Source organism: Dermochelys coriacea, chromosome 1 (assembly GCF_009764565.3).
Source record: "Dermochelys coriacea isolate rDerCor1 chromosome 1, rDerCor1.pri.v4, whole genome shotgun sequence".
Lineage (NCBI taxonomy): Eukaryota > Metazoa > Chordata > Testudines > Dermochelyidae > Dermochelys > Dermochelys coriacea.
Window position 1 is genome coordinate 125,601,569 of NC_050068.2, and position 22,324 is coordinate 125,623,892.

General features: G+C 40.5%; 1 long non-coding RNA gene across 1 annotated transcript; it reads right to left on the reverse strand.

The window, feature by feature from the left end:
* Positions 1 to 1,148: 1,148 nt before the first annotated feature.
* LOC122456791 lies at positions 1,149 to 9,946 on the reverse strand. The gene is made up of 2 exons (XR_006275865.1): positions 8,365 to 9,946; positions 1,149 to 1,287 (listed from the first exon to the last, which is right to left on the reverse strand). It is a non-coding gene; the product is annotated as an uncharacterized LOC122456791 (long non-coding RNA).
* Positions 9,947 to 22,324: the final 12,378 nt, after the last annotated feature.

Sequence of the window (22,324 nt, forward strand, 5' to 3'; positions counted from 1 at the left end):
TGCTCTGCCAGCATAGCTATGCTGGCATAGACTTTGTAGTGTAGGCATAGCCTGAATTTCCCCATATAGACAAGCCCTTAGTTAATTTGGCTTAACTTCCCATGTAGACAAGCACTGAGAAATCAAGATCTGATATTTCTGGTGTAGAAATACAAGCAAATTTTTAAAACTTGAGACATTCATCAAACTGTACAACGAACAGGCAATACCAACTAATTTTGCTTCAAGATAGAGTGTATCTACAATAATATCAATATTGTTTTAAATAGCAGTTTTCATTATGCAGCTCAAAAGCTTTTAATATATATAGATATTAAGTCTCTTGGGGGCGGGGGGAGGAGCCCACTGAGGTTTATGAAGGAATGTATGGTAACTTTAAGGTACCTTGTTTTTTGTGGTTAATCATTTCCTCCTCCTCTTCAATCTCCAGAAAGGCAGAGTTTTTTAGGACTGAACATAACTCCACCATAAAGAAACATTGCCAAGTGAAAGCAGAATAACAATCTCTCAAGGGGCTATGGGCCAGCAGCCAACAGATGACAGGTTTGGCAGGTAGTGAATGTGAATTCACTTTAATTTCCAGTGTGGCTCAACTGCTAGAACTCTTGATCACATTTTGTTTGTTTTAAACCATTATTTAATTTTAAAATTCTAGCAAGTGGAGTTGCATTCAATCTTGTGTTACTAACTATATCTATATCTATCTATTTATATAGATATGAATAAAAGTAACTTGTATTTATATATAACATTCCAAACAAATATCACAACACTTTGCAGATATTATTACATAATTGTATGATGACTCAATGGGAGAACGTTAGGAATTGGAGAGAAGATAATGTGCTAATTATACTGTAAACTAAAGTAATAAAGCTTGTCCTTGATTTAACAGGAACAGGGAAGATGATGGATAAGGAGGCAATGGATTAAAAGCATTAAATGATTCATTAAAACCATTAATTTTCTATACCAAAACACAGTCTGAGTGTCTCTCAACAGCTTGATTAATTCTTACATAAAATATAAATTAAAAACGTAATTGAAGAGTGACAAATATATGGCAAGATCAGGGTATGGTGAGATTGAATCTATCCATCATTGAGTGATGCATTATAGCCTGACAATATGACAATAGTTCTTGTATGCTGAGTCAATGCTTCCTTTTAATCCCATTGTGTAGAGTTTACACAGTGAACTTTTAAACATTTTGCTGGAACAGAGCTTGCCAATTCTGATGCATGTTTATTTGTTATTTTACTCCTAATGCCCTGCCCTCTGTCACGCCTGAAAAGAGGGAAAAAATATGATATACAGAAACTTAAGATTCATTACTGAAAAACAAAGAGGCAAACAAAATCCTAAGGGGTCTATTCTCCTCCTCAGGCAGGTGTAAGTTGTTAACATTAATGTTAAGTTATAAAGATGTATAAAGCAGAGAAAAGACTAGGATCAGTCTTCAGATGTTTTTTAACCAAACTGTAGACATTAAGGAAGATATTCTCACCCTTGCTCCATTCCATGGCTGCCTCTCTGTAAATATAAAAGGAGCAGGAAAACTTACTTAAAAAGCCAGCTGGGGGCTTTTGGAAGGTAGGGCTGGCTGAAGAATTTTTAAATTGACACTTAACAAAATAAAATTTCATGAAAATGTTTTGATTTCTATAGTGTATGGAAATGCTCAAGTGATGTAAAGCTGGTGGAGCTGGCTCTGTGCCACTCACTCTCAAGAGGCTACAGGCCAGCAGCCTACAGATGACAAGATTGTCTTGTCAGTTAGTGAATATAGTGCCTCACAGCACAGGAATGTGATGGAGCACGGCAGAAATTTGTGGCACTCCAGTGATCCTCAGCTAACAGAACAGTCCCTAGGAAGGCCATCGTAGCAGACCAACCTGAAGGCTGTTCTAACTTATGCCAAGGTCTGAACCAGCAACTGGCTGCCCCCAGGATCAGGGGGCACCTACCTTTACAGCACATGCATTCCCTCCTCAGGTCCTGCACTGGGTACAACATGACTGGCCTCAAGGATCTGGCCCTAATAGATTCCAAGGGACCATTGTGATCATCTAGTCTGACCTCCTGTATAACATGGGCCATAGAACTTCCCCAAAATAATTCCTAGAGCATATCTTTTAAGTATATCTAAGTATTTTAGTATATTAAAACACAGTAGCATTGCAGGAAGTTCTCCCATTGTGGAGTCATGGGGTAGGCCCCTATTAAACCCTTTTTACAATTAGTGAAACAGGGATAGAAGGTTTCAGAGTAGCAGCCGTGTTAGTCTGTATTTGCAAAAAGAAAAGGAGGACTTGTGGCACCTTAGAGACTAACAAATTTATTTGAGCATAAGCTTTCGTGAGCTACAGTCAGTGACATGCCCAAGAGAATGCCACATCATTGTCAGAGCCAGGAATATAACCATGGAGTCCTGATTCTGAAGTCCCTTGCTCTAATCACTAACTCTCACTACTTCATCAATACTGTGGGAACCCCTCTTTTGAATATTTAACCAAAACAGAAAAAATATTTTGCATACTGTGTACTCTATTTACCATCTACTATAGAATTAATTAATTATTTTAATGAAATCAATATCTCTTTGTGTCACTTGTTTAACCTTATTTAGAATACTGCCTAGACTCAAAGTATGTCACATTGGCTAAATACAGCCTTCTTAATGCTTCTGCTAAAGCCCATCTAACCCATTGGCCACAGTCATTCCCATTTTCTGTTTCTATAATGTTCTCTCATCTGGACTTATAGTAACAGGATGCATCTGAAGGGAACAAGGGGAGATGACAAAGGCACATGTGTCCCAAATAGCAGAAATTGTCATAATTCTTCGTAATGAACAAAAGGAGAGTGGAAATTGAACCAAAAAAACCCCAAAACCAAAACTTGGTACTTTCAAAAAGATTGCCTTATGATTTATAAATTTATAAGAGTATGAAATAGAATTGTGGGCAGAATATATACAAATAGAGGGAAAAATTCTATGAATAGGCTACTCACAACCAGCCTTAGCTTTGACAGGTTGACAAAAGTATTCAACAGAGTGTGTTCCATTTTTTATAAAGTTTAAATATATAGTTCAAAGATATCTGATTCCGCTATTGCCCAGAATAAAAGCTTGAAATTGAGGCAACATAGCCCATCTTGATCTTCAAAATTTAGCATGGTTCCATATTTGATAGGAGGGTGCTTGTCCTGCCAGCTTTTAAATGATTTAATTCACATTGTTTCTCTTTTCAATTAAGTAACTGAATAGGTAAAAAGGAAAAAAAGATAATGTTGATTAAAATGATAATTTTTACTGAACTGATCTTTCCCAATCAGCTATCTTCAGATGTTTAGACCATTTGTGAAGCTCATTAGATGTCCTTTCCAACGGCGGAATATAATTATCTATGTGTAAGTTCTTAACTTTTGAGGTTAATATAACACCTAAACATTTGAAACTCTTATCAATAGTCTAAAAAGGGTAGTGTCTCTCTGAGATATTTGTTTCTGTTAACTTCCCTCAGTTACAATAATTCATTTCCTTCTCTCAGTTATAATAGTTGGTTTCCTATGTTGACCTTAAATTCAGGGCCCAAGCATTGAAGGAAGAGAGTACTTTGGATTAGACAAAAACATGTGACACTTCATGAACCAAAATTAAGTGGGTCAAATTTCTTACTTACACTCCTTTTCTAAGAGTATGTAGTCTCAATATATGCACTAAATTCCTAAAACCTCAAGGAATAGTCAGAATGGTAGGAGAGCAGTCCTGGATAGTACCTAACTGATGGTCAAAATAAGGTGAGGTTTTTTTAAATTTCATTTATTCTGAGTGAAGCTTTAGGATATCTATGTAGAGTATGAATTTATTACAAAAATTACCTTTAAAATCCAGTGCTTCAACATAAATAATCCCAATTTAATTCAAACTTTTTAAAGCCTTTAATGACAGTACATAATTTTAGCTTCTTTTGGCTCTTGGCAAACGCAGAACTATGCCTCTTAAATCCAAGTTGACCTGTATAGATTACTGAGATTATTTTTAAATATGTTGGCCAATTTAAACTATTTTACAGTGAATTTGGCCAGTAACTAGCACATTAGTCATTAGGTCAACCTTCTGTAGAAGTTAAAACTACATCATTTTCATCAAATGACCTTAAAAGAGTGTTGCATGTTTCACTTCATAAAATGATTCTGAAAGATTGTTGAACTGAACAGTCTTTTCAAAACAGAATTTAACTTCCCTGCCAATGGTTTTAAAATTCTGTGGGATAGCACTTGGGTCCTACTTCTTTTCCAAACACATGGCATTGACTACCAGTCTAATTTTTATTTCAGTTATTTCCATTCAGTAGGTCATATTGGAAAAAATTAGACATTCCTTATATGAACAAAGGGTCCAAAGATTAGAACACCCTAGATTAATATAGAGATCCATGCGCCTGATCCAAAGCCTCTTGAAGTCAACTGAAAGACTCTCAGGCCCAGATGCTAAAAGGTATTTAGGTGTCCAGTGCTCATTGATTTCCATGAGAATTAGGTGCCTAAATACCTTTGAGGATCTGGGCCTTACTGACTTCAACAGGCTTTGGATCAAGCCCTAAATAACTTTAATATAGTTTTTATTTGTATTAATGCCTTGCTATTTGTCATAATTCTGTCTCTTTTAATTTTGTAAATTTTGTAAATTATGTACATTTCTCCAGTACTGAATCTTTTTCTGCTTTATTAATTTTGCCAAAGGAAAACTTTAATACACTATTTTAAAGGTTTCCAAAGAGTTGATTTCAGACCCAGTTTTCTATAATTCTTTTTATAAACAGGCTTCTGACCCTTTTACAATTTTTTTTCTAATTCACCGAATCACATTTTTACATCCTGTAGACAGTCAGTTTTAGTCTCTGACCTTGCAGAGGTCTAAGTACATGCTTAATCTTTTTGGACTACTTATGTGTATAAAGTTAAACAAGCACATAGGTTTCTGCAGGACCTGGGCATTGCATATACTTCTTAATGCAGAGGTGGGCAAACTATGGTCTACATCCAGCCCACGGGACCCTCTTGCCCGGCCTCTGAGCTCCTGGCCCAGGAGGCTTGCCCCGGTCCCTCCCCTGCTGTTCCCCCTCCCCCGCAGCCTCAGCTCATTGCACTGCCAGTGCAACACTCTGGGTGGTGGAGCTGTGAGTTCCTGGGGCAGCACAGCTACAGAGCCTGGCTGACCCGGTGCTCTGTGCTGTGCGGCAGCTGGGCTGTAGCGCTGCCAGCCGCCGGTGCTCCAGGCAGCACAGTAAGGGGGCAGGGAGTAGGGGGGGATGGCTAGAGGGCAGGGAAGGATGTGGATAGGAGTCGGGGCGGTCAGAGGGCAGGGAACAGGGGGGTTGAATGAGGGCAGGGGTCTTGAGGGGCAGTCAGGAAGGAGAGTGGGGGTTGGATAGGGTGGTGGGGGACAGTCAGGGGCAGGGGTTCTGGAGGTGGTCAGGGGACAGGGAGAAAGGGTGGTTGGATGGGGCAGGGGTCCCGGGGGGGGGGCATCAGGAATGAGAGGAGGGGTTGGATGGGGTGGTGGAGGGCAGTCAGGGGTGGGAGGTCTGGGGGTGGTCAGGGGACAGGGAATGGGGAGGTTAGATGGGGTAGGAGTCCTGGGGGGGCCATCAGGGGGCGAGAAGCGGGGGGGGGTCGGATAGGGGTCGGGGGCTGTGCCACGCCTGGCTGTTTGTGGAGGCACAGCCTCCCCTAACCAGCCCTCCATACAATTTTGGAAACCCGATATGGCCCTCAGGCCAAAAAGTTTGCCCGCCCCTGCCTTAATGCAATGCACAAAAATCACACCTTAGTCCAAAAGATCAATAGTGGCTTTTAAGGGTGTAAAAATAAAAAGCAGATACACAGGCAAATTAGTGCAAATTCATCAAGTGTAATAGGGTCTTCTGTGGCTGGGCAGCCTAGTGGCTAGATTGCTGTTCTATCAGTCTGTAAGGGAGAGGTAGGGGACCCGGACCCTCCCTCTCTACCGAGTCCCAGCCCAGGGTCCTATGTAGATTGACTCCCTAAACAGGGGAGAGAGGGTCTCCCTCCTGGCAGGGAGTCAAGACCCGCTTCCCTGGGATACTTCCTAACCCTAACCCGAATGCTAATGTTGCTACTGAGCCAGACCAACACAATGGAAAAGAGAAGAGAGGAAGAAGAAAAAAAAAAAAAAAGGAGTGGGGAGAAAGGAAAGGAAGAAGAGGACAGACAAGTGATAAGGGAAAGGAAAGGGACAGAGAGTAGTAGAGAGAAAGAAACAATAAGACAAGGCAGTACTAAGAACTGTGGGTGAAAATCTGGCCCCATTGTTATCAAAATATCTTGTAGCTCTTGTAATTTCAAAGCAATAAATCATCCCCCCACACCCTCGTTAACTAATTTTAACAGTACTGTGGGATACACAACAGCAACATATAAAAAAGGGCAGGAAAATGGGTGTGGGGATGAGGCAAGCCCTTCAACTCTGCTAGATTTTCCCTTGTATCATTGCTTCTTGGATGACACTTGCTTTTTATTCCTAGGGGAAATTGTTCAAATTGTTGTCCCCAGGCAGCTAGAAACAGAGCCTAAATAATGATAGTCAGTGTTTCATTACACAAATTCGGTGAGAACTTTAATGGTATTGATTGCCTTAGTCACCTTTTCCACCCCACTCTTACGAACTTGAAAACAGGAAATGCATGTGTTCCTGCTCCTGATATATTACTTATGTTTCACATACATAGCTTTCTGTCTTATCACAGCAGTTATTTTTCTGTCTACCAGAAGCTAGGGGTGGTCTAGTATGGATAGTAACTTCTTCATAAATTGGAACTAAGTTTCTGGTTTTTTCTTTTTTGTGTGGAGGAAGAGAGAAGAATGAAAACACCGGAAGAATACAACATTAAAAGAATACAGCATTGTGACTCTTTTGCTGAGCATTATACTGCAGATTTGTCTCATTCAACCCCAGTATCAGCAGCAGGTCCACACGCATAACAGGTAAAATGTACGCAAGTAAAAAATTACAGCTCTATCTGCAATTATTACAAATGAATGCATTTTCCAAATCAAACTGGGAGGGCACAGGCTGTAACACAAAGAAGCCATCATTAGCTGTGAATTGGAGGAAAACTATTTTGCTTTCCTGGTATTAATAGATTGAAAAATGTGACAGGATGCTTAGTTCCTCTTCCTTTCTTTAGTTGACTTTTCATCTGTAGGCAGCACCCTTCTTGCAAAATAAAACTGGGGCACAAAGTTTCCTATTAGTCTATCTATGTTCATGTATGTCATTGCTCAGTATAAATTTATTATGAGGTAATCTAAAAACTGTATTTGGTTGACTTCTTCTACACTGAATTATGTTATCAAGATCAACAGCCACTCAACTCTTACTGTTAATCCATTCTGTCAAATATACCTCAATGATTCTAGATTAAAAATTACACTACCTCACCTGCTAGTTTTTTCTTGTGTTTACCAACACTAGAGCAGACATAGCCAGTTAGGAGAGGTTTCAGAGTAGCAGCCATGTTAGTCTGTATTCGCAAAAAGAAAAGGAGTACTTGTGGCACCTTAGAGACTAACAAATTTATTTGAGCATAAGCTTTCGTGAGCTACAGCTCGATGCATCTGATGAAGTGAGCTGTAGCTCACGAAAGCTTATGCTCAAATAAATTTGTTAGTCTCTAAGGTGCTACAAGTACTCGTTTTCTTTTTGCCAGTTAGGAGAGTCTTTTATGTGTAGGGCCTACCAAATTCACAGTCCATTTTGGTCAATTTCATGGTTATAGGATTTAAAAAATCATAAATTTCACAGTTTCAGATATTTCAATCTGAAATTTCATGTATTGTAACTGTGGGGGACCTGACCCAAAATAGGGTTGGGGATGAGGACTGTCACAAGGGTCTTTTAGGAGGATCATTGTATTTCCACCGTTACTTCTGTGCTTCTGACTTCAGAGCTGGGCATCCAGAGGGCAGCTGCTGGCCAGGTGCCCAGCTCTGAAGGCAGTACCACTGCCAGCAGCAGCGCAAAAGTAAGGGTGGCAATACCATGCCACCCTCAGTTCTGCGCTGCTGCTGGAAGCAACACTGCCTTCAGAGCTGGGCTCCCAGCTAGCTGCCGCAAAGCTTCCTGCAGCTGGGGGAGGTTCCTAGAGGTGGGTCTGACCCAGACTCAGGAGCAGTCCGTGCAGAGGAAAAGGAAGTCCTGTCCCTCCCTAGCCCATCAGGACTAGCAGCTGGAGACTGACAGTTAATGGCATTCATGCAGCAGCTCAGAGATGGGGCTGTATTGCCTTTGTATCCACACAAACAAACCTATGCAGATTGGGATCTTTGAAATACCTGATGGCAAACTATACCAGGGGAAATGCTATTTGGGGTCTGAACCACGATCACAGAATAGTGGGAAAGAATGGTTCCCGAGACTTGGGATGAGCAGCAGTGTACAGAACTTCTCAATGTGGATGGAGACCTTTATCTCTCTCTGTGGAGACTTGATCCCAACAGTGCAGCGCCACACCTCCAAGGATGAGAGGTGCACTCCCTGTGAAAAAGAGAGAGGTGAATGCCTGGGGAGTCTGGCTTCCTCACAGAAGTACCAGGCTGGAGGGTGTTGGAAGTCCACATGGGTTCTATTCTGCTGGAGGTGTAGAGGACAATACATCCACTGCTGCAGTGGCATTTGTTCAGTGGCAAATCAAGGGATTTGGGCAGCTGAGCTTCCTGCACGCTACTGAGCCTATAGATAGTACCTGCAATGAAGCCAAGGAATATTTTAACAGCAAATACTATCACTCCATGTAAGCACTGGTGAATCACTGAGGCCAATGTCTAGATATTTACATACTATAGAATTGCGAAGTGCCTGATCCCCGATTTGCTTTTTAACCAACTCTGAAATATTCAGGAGTGAACAGAAGGACACAATCTTTCTACCTCACAACATAGACACAGAATGGGGTCTCCATCACCTACTGTGATAATTGGAGACCCTGCATATGCACGGCTCTTCTTGGTTATAAAGCCTGTACCCAAACTATACAAACCTTGATGCCAGCATCTTCTACCTGCTGGGACTGAAGTGTTCATTTGGTGGACTTAAAGTGTGGTGGAGATTGTAACCCTAAGAGCCCCTCAATAACAACTGGCAGAGGGCCTACTATATTGTAACTTATATCAGGCCTGACACACTCACTGCCCAACACACTGTTGTCATAATATGTATGGGTATCATATGTAAACTGGTGACATGCTGGTCGCAAAAATCATTGTGTGATGTAAATATATGTTGTGTACAAAGTTTTATAAGTGTACTGAAAATACGTTCCTAAAATGTGTTTGGGAGGCAATGCATTCACCATCCTGACAAAACCTAGATACAGGAATGTAGATTTACCTGTCTGCCTGCTTCATTACAGGCAGAGGACAATGAAAGTATACTTACACATAAGGTAAACAGTCATCAAGCTAACGAGTGGTGGAGGAGACAAGCACATCAGGGAACACAGTCCGCACCCCTTGAAGCCTTCCTGGCTCTTGGGGCAGAAACAATGGACTTCGGGAAATATACAGGGAACAAAAAGACATTTTAGTTATCTGTCACTTAAGGGACAGAAGAGGCCAGAGCCCTAGGAATCTGTGAAAGATAGATCCTTCAACCTTGTGGGTGGAAATTTCTGGAAACTAACTATAGGTGAGAAATTGCATGAGACGAATATTGTAATCTCTTAAAATTTAGACACTAGAAACCATGTTTTGTTTTATTTTGCTTGTACCTGTCTTTTTTTTTTCTCTTCCATAGTATCACTTAAATTTCTGTTCTTTCATAGAATCATAGAAGATTAGGGTTGGAAGAGACTTCAGGAGGTCATCTAGTCCAACCCCCTGCTCAAAGCAGGACCAATCCCCAACTAAATCATCCCAGCCAGGGCCTTGTCAAACCAGGCCTTAAAAACCTCTAAGGATGGAGATTCCACCACCTCCCTATGTAACCCATGCCAGTGCTTCACTCCCCTCCTAGTGAAATAGTGTTTCCTAAAATCCAATCTAGACCTCCCGCACTGCAACTTGAGACCATTGCTTCTTGTTCTGTCATCTGCCACCACTGAGAACAGCCGAGCTCCATCCTCTTTGGAATCCCCCTTCAGGTAACTGAAGGCTGCTATCAAATCCCCCCTCACTCTTCTCTTCTGCAGACTAAATAAACCCAGTTCCCTTAGCCTCTCCCCATAAGTCATGTGCCCCAGACCCTTAATCATTTTCGTTGCCCTCCGCTGGACTCTCCAATTTGTCCACATCCCTTCTGTAGTGGGGGGACCAAAACTGGACACAATACTCCAGATGTGGCCTCACCAGTGCCGAATAGAGGGGAATAATCACTTCCCTTGATCTGCTGGCAATGCTCCTACTAATGCAGCCCAATATGCTATTAGCCTTCTTGGCAACAAGGGCACACTGTTGACTCATATCCAGCTTCTTGTCCACTGTAATCCCCAGGTCCTTTTCTGCAGAACTGCCATTTAGCCAGTCGGTCCCCTGTAGCAGTGCATGGGATTCTTCCGTCCTAAGTGCAGGACTCTGCACTTGTCCTTGTTGAACCTCATCAGATTTCTTTTGGACCAATCCTCCAATTTGTCTAGGTCACGCTGGACCCTATCCCTACCCTCCAACATATTTACCTCTCCCCATAGCTTAGTATCATCCGCGAACTTGCTGAGGGTGCAATCCATCCCATCATCCAGATCATTAATGAAGATGTTGAACAAAACTGGCACCAGGACCGACCCCTGGGGCACTCCACTTGATACCAGTTGCCAACTAGATATCAAGCCGTTGATCACTACTCGTTGAGCCTGACGATCTAGTCAGCTTTCTGTCCACCTTATAGTCCATTCATCTCATCCATACTTCTTTAACTTTCTGGCAAGAATACTGTGGGAGATTGTATCAAAAGCTTTGCTAAAGTCAAGATATATCACATCCACCGCTTTGCCTATATCCACAGAGCCAGTTATCTCATCATAGAAGGCAATCAGGTTGGTTGCTCTTGACTTGCCCTTGGTGAATCCATGTTGACTGTTCCTGATCACCTTCCTCTCCTCCAAGTGCTTCAAAATGGACTCCTTGAGGATCTGCTCCATGATTTTTCTGGGGACAGAGGTGAGGCTAGCTGGTCTGTAGTTCCCTGGATTCTTCTTCTTCCCTTTTCTAAAGATGGTCACTATATTTGCCTTTTACCAATCGTCCGGGATCTCCCCCGATCGCCAGGAATTTTCAAATATAATGGCTCTGCAATCACATCAGCCAACTCCCTCAGCCCCCTTGGATGCATTACATCTCGCTCCATGGACTTGTGCATGTCCAGCTTTTCTAAATAGTCCTTAACCTGTTCTCTCACCACTGAGGGCTGCTCACCTGCTCCCTGTACTGTGCTACCCAGTGCAGCAGTCTGGGAGCTGACCTTGTCTGTGAAGACCGAGGCAAAAAAAAAAAAACATTGAGTACTTCACCTTTTTCCACATCATCTGTCACTAGGTTGCCTCCCCTGTTCAGTAAGGGTCCCACACTTTCCATGACATTCTTGTTGCTAACATACCTGTAGAAACCCTTCTTGTTATCCTGCACATGCCTTGCTAGCTGCAACTCTAATTGTGCTTTGGCCTTCCTGATTATATCCCTGCATGCATGAGCAATATTTGTATACTCCTCCCTAGCCATCTGTCCAAGTTTCCACTTCTTGTCAGCTTCCTTTTTATGTTTAAGCTCACCGAAGATTTCTCTGTTAAGCCAAGCTGGTTGCCTACCATATTTGCTATTCTTTCTGCACATCAGGATGGTTTGTTCCTGTGCCCTCAATAAGGCTTCTTTAAAATACAGCCAGCTCTCCTGGACTTCTTTCCCCCTCATATTAGCCTTCCAGGGGATCCTGTCCATCAGTTTGAGGGAGTCAAAGTCTATTTTTCTGAAGTCCAGGGTCCATATTCTGCTGCTTACCTTTCTTCCTTTTGTCATGGTCACTTTGTTAATAAACTTATTTTTAGCTTTACTATGAACCATCTGTGCTTTTATGTTGAATTAAAATGTCAATCCTCAGCTAAAATAACAAGCTGGGGTGTGTTCTGTCTCTTTGGAGGCAGCGTACTTAATTTCTGTGAGTGTCCTGTGAAGGGGAACTGGACACTGCAGAGACGTGTTTGCAGAACTCAGGTTCATTGACTGTTACCATCAAGGCAAGACTGGCAGAGTCTCGAGGAGTTTGCTGGTGAAGCAGAAAGACTGAGGTGGCAGGGAGCTGACACACAATCTAATCTCCAGCAAAGCTCACTCTTGCTGAGACAGTGGGGTAACACAGTGGTTTACAATTCTGGGAGTCCTGAACAGAATGTCACAGAGATGCCATCTGATGTGCAATGTCAGTGCACTTCACAATGCCGGTATCACAACAGCTGCTTGTTGTATTCTGTATTCTGGAAGCAAAGATGGAATGTTTAACAGAGTATAGAATACAGAGTAAGGATGCTGCAAGTGGCCAAATGCTGCCAGCACCAGTAGTGCTCACGCTGTAGCTCACGAAAGCTTATGCTCTAATAAATTTGTTAGTCTCTAAGGTGCCACAAGTACTCCTTTTCTTTTCACCTATTTACAGTTACTTTGCAAAAGCAGGGGAGTGTAAATGTGGGAGATCCCTGAATGCAGAAGACTGTAATTTTTTTCCATTGGTTGTTGATGCTTATGATTTATGTTACTTGCAGATGACAGGTTTGATATTAGGTAGTATCTATGTATGTCTCTTATGAAGTAATAATCTGATTTTACATGACTTTGGGGAGAAAGTTTATGAGATAGTGAAGTAGTCTATGACACAGAAGAATTTAATATGACAAAGTTTGGAAGATTAATAGTATTCTGCCTAATGACATCTTGACAGAGATGAATGGTGCAAAGCAACTTTATTTAATACACAATGTGCAGGCCAGCTGCCATATATAATCATGTCTGGAGTGACTGAAGCAAGGCACTACAAAAAAAATCACACAGAGACCAAAACATGGCTCATTACCAGGCTATGCAGTGAACTGTGATTGGGTTACTGTTCTCTTCCTTGGTAGGGCACGGGGGGAATGCAGTGGGCTTGACCAGGAAAGAAGAGGCAATAGTGCAACAGTCCAGTACATATTGTTAATGTCCTGTGCCAGAGCACCATAGGGAGGAGTTGCTATATGGGGGATTTGAGGGGAAAGGGGCCATTGTTTTTTGTTACAGCAGTGCAGACAAAGAGGAGCAGGGGATTTTGTCCTCATGTGATGCTGCAAATGCCCATCTAACAATAACAGTGCCATTCATGGAAACCTGGCACTTTGCTCCCCCACCTCTAAGTACACAGAGAAAATCAGTAAAAATAATAGTAACATGACCTAAGTAAAAAGCTCCATATCTCCCCAGTCCTTCTCCTCCTCAACTCATTCCTCACCATATCTGTGAGAAGAGATCTGGGGACATTTGTCATTATCTCAGCTGCAGCCTAGTTCTGTTTCTGGCACTCAGTGGTAATGCCCTCTGCCTCCTGCTCTCTCTACTATATGGTACACATTGCCACCGTCAAGACCGGATGCCCGTGCACTGAAAACTGGCTCTCATTAGACATTATAAAAAGATCAGGCCTTCCTCCCCGCACTGGAGTGACTATTTGTGGCCTAGGCTTTAGGTATAGCACCTTGAGACCTCATATCTTCTCTCAGCACCACTTTCTGGTACTTAGGATGCCTAACTGGGTCAACAGTTCAGACCCCTGGTCATAAACCAAGATGTTCTGCATACAGTTCAAATTAGATTGTATCTGCTGGTCACCACACATCTGGAGAAGCAGGCTGAAGGGGCCTCAGGCTAGCTTATTGCATGATCTACTGGAAGGTTCCTCTGTGGTGTGATTCAAAAGAGACTTTGGAAGCTAGTAATGAAATGCAGTGATTGCACAGGAAGAGTGGATGCCAGTGGGAGATTTAAGACTTCTGTAGCCCAAGTTTTGCAGATGAGGAATTTCCAGATAACCTTACCCTAGGACATTAAGATTAAAAAACAAAAAACAAGCAATCAATTAAAAACTCCACAAAGAAACAACTGACGAGGAAAATTTTCAATAACACCTAAGTGCCAGTGAAAGTCAAGGGCCTTCTGTACTTCTGAAAAATCTTTCCCCATAAGCATCATGTGTGTCAGGTGAATCACAAAATCAATCAATGTCAACCAGTAAAGAGAGGGGCAGAGAGAGAGAGAGTGACAGACTAACTCACTCCCTGAAAAGTTAAGAATGAGCAAGAGCTTCATCATTCTCAGAAATACATGCAGAACTCTTTTCTCTGACTCAGTGTTCCCTCAGTAAGTTCTCCACATGCAGAAATTATAAAAACCAAGCTATTTCTCTTAGAGGCTGGTACAGAAGTTAGAGATTGTTATTGTTGCTCATATTTTTAAGGAGTCAGGAGTTGCTCTGATATTATGGTGATGAGAGCCAAATAAGTACCTAAACAGAGAGAATATGTACTCAGATGGTTCTCTTTCACACAATGCATTCTCCGCTTCTCTCTCTGGTGATGGTTATTTTTCTTCTTCCTTCCTTTCTACTTAAACACTTGCAACTTTCACATAGACTTTGAGTCTTGGCACCTTACAACAGCCAGGTGCCAATACTCAAATTCTATATAAAGCAACATGTTAGTGTTTAAGTAGAAAGGAAAGAAGAAGAAAAATATAATTTAACAGCAGAGTTGGAGAGAAGAGACACGTGCACAGTAAGCTAAGTTAGCAAATTGTTGTATGTTAAAATTCTATTACATAGCTATACTATATATTTCTAATTCTGGTGCTCATTACAGATTTGCAAAAGGGGGAACATACCTTGTTACTGAAGAAAGAGCACCATGCCAGAGACAAAAGCAACTCCAAATTCTTTCTTGGTCTTATATTAGTCACTCTCAGATATTTAATTACATTCCAATAGAAATGATTTATTACATTAAAAATAATACTTTGTGGCAGAGTAGGATGTGTGGGCTGCAGCTTTCAAAATCCCTACAGTGAATTAATGGAAATTGAATTACAGTAACTCACAAAAACAGAGAATGCTAAAATAAGACTGGTGATGCACCTTATAGAGGTAAGCTAGATCTTTCGGCCTCTGTTATTTATTTACTTGTCTTCGGTATTAAAGGAGCCAACAGCAACTGGCAGTTTAATTGGAATGGTAAAGAAATAATTTAATTGAGCGCCTGACTTTAGTAATCCGCAGAAGTTTATCATACCCTGAAAGTAGGAATAGCAATTGAATCACTATTTAAATATGTACTGTGTTTTGACAAACAATTCTTGAGGTCATGTTACATACTAAAACAGAGGGCAAAAGAAAGCAGCGTATTATCGCGCCATCATGGCATTCTTATCTTAGCCAAAGAGGGACCGATTTTCAGCTGGTGTAAAGTGCCATAGCCCCTTTGCTGTCAATGGAGCTACGGCAATTTGCATCCGCTAAGGATCTAGCCCAGTGTATTTTGTTTTCAGAGACATAGCTCAGAGCAGCTTAAATTACTTACAGCATGGAAACTACAGTTCAATAATATAGGAAGCCAACTAAATAGCAGTTTATATAAGAACAATGCCTTCTTCCTTCCAATAAAGTGACATTGTGGTATGGAGATATATTTCTTGTTAAAAAAAAAAAAGTGCTGGCAACCTATTTCATGTAATTAACAATGTAATTCATAGTGCAGTATCAAACTAAGTTTTTAATAAAATTCCTATTGTATATAGTGCACCTAGATGTGTTCTAGGTGTTTTTAAATGATAGGTCACTTACCCCAATACAATGGGATCATAAAAGGACAACATACAGAAGAAAAGATTACACTTTTTTTAAAGGGAACTCAGCGATCATTTATGAAGCTGTGTAAAAAACTTGGTCTCAAGAAGGAATCTGAAGACATTTTTGTGGTGTTCAGAATCAGAGAGTACATTCCTGGTGTAAGGGACAACATGGAAAAAAAGCATATAGGCTTTAGGTGTAGAAGATAAAAAGGAGACAAACATTAAGGTTATGTCTACAGGAGGATGAAAGATGTATTATAAAGACATGTTAGCTTACGTGTTAAAATCCTAGTGGAGAAAACATATTAACTAACACCACTTTAAAATATATCTTTTTTCCCTAGCATAGACATAGCCTTAGGAACAGATACTGCAACAGTAGGAAAACTAATGAAAACAAGGTTTCTGTGGCCACAGATGTTTTTTCTATTGCACTGTCTATACTGATGCCTTCTGTACAATAGTGTTCCTGCTGTTGTTAACCCTGGGGGAGTGGAACAATTGGTAGAATCAGTGGGAAACTTTCTGTAGGCTTGATATTCTGCGTTCACATAGGTAGGTTACTCTTTTTCTATAACTCTTGTGCATACATTCTTCCTAATAGAACTTTGACTATGTAGTTACAAAGTCTTGGCTTTTGTAGAGAGATCAGATCTGCTTACTTTGCGAACTACACTTAAGCTGTAGTGTCTTAATATGTCTGAGGTCATGAGGCAGAGACCACTAGGAGAAATCACACAACAGAAGACATTAGCAAAGTTGGAACAATCGGTCCAAAATTTGGCCTAGGGATCCATTTTGTACGCACCCCTAGAACTGACAATGGTTTTTCCACGGTACACTTGTCTGACAAGATAATACAATTGTCATAATCTTTCTGTCGCCAAAGTGAGGCAGGGGGATTGTTTACAATTAAGTTATGTTGCAATGTATGTTTTATGTTCTGCCCTCAAAGAGAGGCTACGGATCTGACCTTAAAAATCCTGGGTGTATATACTGATTGAAGTGTCGCAGCTACTCCATGGCTCTAATATTTGGATTCACTGCTGGAGAGTCCTGCTGAAGTCAACAGGATTCTGCACATGCACAGGGGTCTCCACTAGCAGATCTAAATGCAGAATCTGGGTCTATCCCCTTTCTCTTCACTCCTAAATAAATAAATTTAAAAAATAAAGAGAAAATTAGCGTGGTCCAACTTTGTCTTTATTTTAAAATTTACTTGCAGTAACCTACAAACATGGGAGTCCCTACAGCCTGGTTGCACAGAGGAATAAACATCATTAGAGGCCTGAATCTGTGCCAGAAGTAGTTTCAACAGAGGCCAGGAATTGAGCAGAAACATAGAGTTCCAGTTTCATCTGACATTCATGATTTCATAGTGGTAGGTCTACTAGTGTCTCCAGTACTTTGTTTCATTTTCAAATGCATTTTAGTAGTTGAATAAAGTACAAAAACTACTCTGAAACCTACAAAAGCGATGCAGGTATTGTGCAGATGTGAGAGGTACTTTGCCTCCAACCTATTTTTCAGTATGCACCTTGAGGTGGTGCCTCTATTTCATCATATCTACACATTGTTATATTCCTTAGATATGGGTGGGGTTGGCATAAACAAAAGTTTGTGTCTTCAAGTAATATTCATCAAGAGATGCATATCACTAGACTCTGGTGGAGGAAATGTGCCATTAATGGCACATTCAAATAACTTAAGGAACAACCGTTTCTGGATCATATTTTCCAGACCTCATTATGTCTAGGTCTAGGCAATTATCTCCATTTTTGAATTAATCAAAGGGCTCTGATCTCCTCTCCATATGAGTATGCAGCTCCCATTAACATTCACAGGAACTGAGCGCATAGACTGAAGGAAAAATAATTTTTATGGTCTATCCTTTTCACTGAGTTGAATAATAATTTTTTTTCAATGTCTGGCTCTAGCTCCTATATCACTTGCTGGAGGCAGGGGCTGCTGGCGCTCCCCTGATCCCCTAGGGACAACATTAGGGAACAGACAGGTAAAGTCCCAACTGCTCTACTAAGATGTTGCTTGCAGAGAAAAAAAATAAATATTTGTCTTTCCACTGTCTGTGTAAGGAGCCAGCTTTGAGGACCATCGATAGAGCCTTACTGCTTATGGGAAGACTTAAATCCACAAGGTATGTGGAAATGAGAGGGCACAAGGTTAAGCTGAGAGGAAACAGGAAATGAGTGTAGGTGATCATGTGTACTTCAGAAGATCTATAATAGGAGGAAACTGGGGAGAATGAGCTTTCATCTCAGCAGCTCATGGCTACCTGTAAAAGCTGCCTTCTTCCCTCTCTGGAATAGGTCTCTTCAAGCCCTGCTCACCTTTCATTTTCCAGTCTATGGGAACAACACACAAGTTAAAGTATTAACCGTTCCTTCTAAGCCTGTTTGAATTACATGGAAAGTCAATGTTTCACCTGCATTCTTTCCATTCAGAAGATTTCAGACATGATACACCTGGTAATTCTAAATCATGTGGCCTCATCTAGAATAGCATGTGCAGTATTGATCACTGAGTCACCCTATGTCAAAAAGGATATTGCAGAAGCGTTCAGAGATGGGTGACAACAATGAAAAACTTACATATGAAAAAAGATTGAAAAAATTGGGATTGTTTATCTTTAGAAAGGAGACAAATAAGAGAATGTGATGAAAGTATATAAAATAATGAATGGTCTAGAGAAGGTAGATCAGGCATGTCTATTCTACCTGTCTCTAAGACAAGAAAAATGGGACATTAAGTGAAACTAAAAAGTGGAAAATTCAAAACTGATAAAATACATTTTCACACAATGCATAATTAAACAGTGGAACACATTGGCACTGGATGTCATTAAGGCCAATTTAGTAAGATTCAGAAAGGGATTGGACATTTACATGCGTAACAAGAATATCCAGTTATAATTAAGGCTAACATAAATTCTGTAACATATTAAACCTCATGCTTCAAAATTTAAACTAATCGCTATCAAGGACTATGAGAAGACCTAGTGTGAAGGCTGATTATTCCACATCTGCCTAATGCGAGGTTACTTTCACCTTCTCTGAAGATTGCACTTCCTCTGATACTGTCCTCTTTTAGAAATAGAATACTGGACTACATGGACTATGGATCTGATGTAGTACAGCAACTCCTATATTTTTCCAATAGTAAACTAGATTCATTTTCTCCTATCAATTAGAAAACCAAGAAATCAGTCCTAAATCAAATCATCAAATGGCTAAAATGCTATCTTACCTAAAACATTGTAATTGGGGATGTCATAAATACTTTTTTTACAATGTAGTGCACTGAAATTCCTGTTAAACAATTATTTTATCAGTTGAGAAGTTTCTTTGAATGATCAGTGGTTAATACTAGCTATGAAAAAACATCCCATTAAGCAAAATATTTGCTTTGATAAGCAACATGGATAATTTAGTATGTATGCACTATAAGTATTTTTGCTAAGCACTCCGTAGCTCTGTTTTAGATCACAGTGTGACTGTGCTTATTTGTAATTGATTCATCTCATCTTCTAGGCCTTGATGTCTAGAGCAAAGAAAGCTTTTAAACATTCTTTAAATTAACTTGATAAGAGTGTTAATAGTTGAAAGAGCCATCTTCTGCTGTTTAGGCATCTTTCCCTTGATGAAAACAGGTAATTTACAGTATTTCTTCTTCAAAATTCAGCCTTCTGGGCTTTCTGTTGTTGTTGTTGTTAAGGATCATTTTGATATAAAACCATATATGGGCATTATTTTCATGTATTATGTGTATTTCATGTACTTCAAGAGCCATTTAATAGACTGTAGCCAAACTCCGTTAGCAGATAAGCTCCTCTTTCTGCTTTTATCAGTTAAACAAGGTTGGGTCTGATAAGTATTTGGCTAATGAACACAAAACGGACTTACAGTTGGGGAATCGGAGAGGTTATGGAGTGGGTGATGATTTTGATTCCTTAGAAGGTACTCTTCCCCTTGAATCAGTATTAAGCTATGTCCTAGCATATTGGTGGGAGGCACTGTGCTGCGGGAGATGCCATTGTTCTGCTGAGACTTAAAACTTAGATCCTGAGTACTTGAATTAATATTATAAGAATCTGTTGCCTGGCCAAATTCTAATTTGATAAACTACAAGGAAAATATAAGGTGGCAGAATATAATTTCATTTGGAGAAAGTATTCACTCCCTCTCTCAAACTATTATATAGTGTTGCTGTGTATCATTAAGCTAGTGCAAGTTCCACCCCAAAAGTGGCATCATTTTAGTGATGGTGAAGATACTTCCCAATTGAAGGTACTATTTAGGTGACAAATCTGAGGAACTGTCCCAGACTGAGGAGCACTCAAGGACGATAAGGCCATTGTGGAGAAACTAAACGAATTCTTTGCATCGCTCTTCACGGTTGAGGATATGAGGGAGATTCCCAAACCTAAGCCATTCTTTTTAGGAGACAAATCTGAGGAACTGTCTCAGATTGAAGTGTCATTAGAGAAGGTTTTGGAACATATTGATAAACTAAACAGTAGCAAGTCACCAGGACCAGATGGTATTCACCAAAGAGTTCTGAAGGAACTCAAATGTAAAAATGCAGAACTACTAACTGTAGTCTGTAACCTATCATTTAAATCAGCTTCGGTACCAAATGACTGGAAGATAGCTGACATCATTTTTAAAAAAGGGCTCCAGAGGGGATCCCGGCAATTACAGTCCAGTAAGCCTGACTTCAGTACCAGGCAAACTGGTTGAAACGATAGTAAAGAACAAAATTGACAGACACATAGATGAACATAATTTGTTGGGGAAGAGTCAACACGGTTTTGTAAAGGGAAATCATGCCTCACTAATCAACTGGAATTCTTTGAGGTGGTCAACAAGCATGTGGACAAGGGGGATTCAGTGGATATATTATGTACTTAGATTTTCAGAAAGCCTTTGACAAGTTCCCTCACCAAAAGCTCTTAAGAAAAGTAAGTTGTCATGGGATAAGAGAGAAGGTTCTCTCATGGATTGGTAACTGGTTAAAAGATAGGGAAAAAAGGGTAGAAATAAATGGTCGTTTTTAGCATGGAGAGAGGTAAATAGTGGTGTCTCCCAGGGGTCTGTACTGGGACCCGTCCTATTCAACATATTCATAAATAATCCGGAAAAAAGGGTTAAACAGTGAAGTGACAAAATTTGCAATGATACAAAACTACTCAAAATAGTTAAGTCCCAAACAGACTGCAAAGAGCTACAAAACAATCGCACAAAACTGAGTGACTGTGCAACAAAATGGCAGATGTATTTAATGTTGATAAATGCAAAATAACACACATTGGAAAACATAATCCCGACTATACATATAAAATGATGGGGGTCTACATTAGCTGTTACCACTCGAGAAAGAGCTTTTGGAGCCATTGTGAATAGTTCTCTGAAAACATCCACTCAATGTGCAGCAGCAGTCAAAAAAGCAAACAGAACGCTGGGAATCATTAAGAAAGGGATAGATAAGAAGACTGAAAATATCCTATTGCCTCCATACAAATCCATGGTATGCCCACATCTTGAATACTGAGGGTAGATGTGGTTGCCCCATCTCAAAAAAGATATATTGGAATTGGAAAAAGTTCAGAAAAGGGCAACAAAAATGATTAGGGGTATGGAACAGCTACCATATGAGGAGAGATTAATGAGACTGAGACTTTTCAGCTTGGAAAAAAGATGACTAAGGGAGATATGATAGAGGTCTATAAAATCATGACTGGTGTGAAGAAAGTAAATAAGGAAGTTTTATTTACTATTTGTCATAACACAAGAACTAGAGGGTACCAAATGAAATTAATAGGCAGCAGGTTTAAAACAACCAAAAGGAAGTATTTTTTCACACAACGCACAGTCAACCTTTGGAACTCTTTGCCAGAGGATGTTGTGAAGGCCAAGACTATAACAGGGTTCAAAAAAGAACTTAATAAGTTCATGGAGGTTAGGTCAATGACTATTAGCCAGGATGGGTAGGGATGGTGTCCCTAGCTGCTGTTTGCCAGAAGCTGGGCCTGGGTGACAGGGGATGGATCACTTGATGATTACCTGTTCTGTTCATTCCCTCTGGGGCACCTGGCATTGGCCACTTTCAGAAAACAGGATATTGGGCTAGATGGACCTTTGGTCTGACCCAGTATGGCTGTTCTTATGTTCTTATTTGAATGTAATCTTTATATATTGACATGTATCTTATGTATTTATCTTGATATAATTATTTTTGTATGTATTTTGGCAAAAAGACCTTCATATTGATCTTTAGCTCTACCTAGTCCCCAGGGAGAGAGGTATGGTTCAGTATAGTACAAGGGTTGAGTCCTGCAAGTGATGAGTGGGATTACTGGTGTATGGCAGTGCAGATTATAGGATAGGCTTTTAATATTGTATAATATCTGGGGAAGCAGGCAGAGGCA